Consider the following 1,580-nt stretch of genomic DNA (forward strand, 5'->3'; position numbering starts at 1 on the left):
GCTAAAAAACTTTGAGATGCAGCTCCCAATGAAACAAGCAGAGAGTACAATCAGAAAGGGAAGAAGGGAAAACTGGGGGTTGGAGAAGGGAGACTGAAACCACCAAAGATCTCAGGAAGAAGAAAACTCAAAGACCTCAAACATAAATGGCTACATCAATAGGGAAGGAAGGAAATGTGGCTTCATAGATGTAGCATCTATGATTGAATACTTCAGAACAAAGGAAAATTAATAAACACAACAAGACAGAGGACCTTGCGGAAAGCAAGGAGAACATGGAATCACACAATATACTCTTCCCGAATAGGTGGAACCGCTACTTCTTATCTTCTCAAAAGATAAATGAGAAAAATAAGAGCATGAATTATGGTCTGCTTAGCAAAAATAACAGATGGAATAGAAAAACTAGAATCTGCAATGGCAAGTCTCATCAAAGACACAAAAAACAAGGGATTGGTGATGGAAATACGCAGAAATGAAGGACAATCTAGAAGAAGAGAAGCAAACAAAATTACTAACATTTTAAAAAATATGCTCACTATGTAAGCAAAACATAATGATCTCAAAGACAGGATATGTAGAGACAACCCAAGGATCATAGGTCTTCCAAAAGAACATAAAACTTTAACATGATAATGTAGGAAATAATAGAAGAGAATTGTCCAGAACTTCTGAACATCAAAAATGAATACCAATGGAAAGAATTCACAGATCAGCCCCAGGAAAAAAAAGAAAGAAAAGGCTGCATAATGAGCTCCATTGCTCTTTGAAGAACTAGTTTCTGAACTGAATTGTTGAATTTAACCAGAAACAAGTTCTGCAAATGATCAGAAAAAAACACCTTCAAATACAAAGGAAAGAAATTTAAATAACACAAGTTTATTCTTCACCCACCAGAAAAGATAGAAGGTAATGGAATAATGTGTTTCAAAGAGCAATGGAGCTCATTATGCAGCCCAGCATATCTTATTCTGCAAATATGAGCTTAGTCATACATGAAAAAAAATGGATGCTCAATAATAAAGAAGCATTTGAATTTTCAGAAAGAAAATCAGAAGAGATTCTTTACTTCTTAAGCCCCCCAAACAACAGAAATGCAGGAGGAATGTATAAATGAAGCAGCCAAGGACAGCAACAAAATGATTACAGAGGGACCAGAAAGAAACTTTGTTTTTCTAGATGTACACAGGGAGACAAAAGTGAAGGCAGAAGTTCTATGGGGGTAACAGAGAAGAGAAGGATTTGGGGTATTATAAGCCCAACCTAGTGACACCCTGTCTAAAGGCAAATCAATGCTTTTTAGTGGGACTACATTACACCATAGAAGAGTACATGAAAGGGAGGAGTGAAACAGGAATAAAGAGGAATTTGTGACACGCCAGGGTCAAATCTAGAAAGAGCAATGAGGGGAAGAAAGAGAAGGAGCTACAGGAGAGTGGGTAAGAAATAGGTGGGGATGATTAAAAGATGGGGGAGGAAAAGAAGGGGGCTTTAATTTGCTGGTGAGAGGCAGTTGCATTGATGAATGTTCCTATGGGTGAAGACAGAAGGGAGAGGGCAACCTTGAGCTGGGTATGGTC

The sequence above is a fragment of the Trichosurus vulpecula genome, chromosome 1 (assembly GCF_011100635.1).
Source record: "Trichosurus vulpecula isolate mTriVul1 chromosome 1, mTriVul1.pri, whole genome shotgun sequence".
Lineage (NCBI taxonomy): Eukaryota > Metazoa > Chordata > Mammalia > Diprotodontia > Phalangeridae > Trichosurus > Trichosurus vulpecula.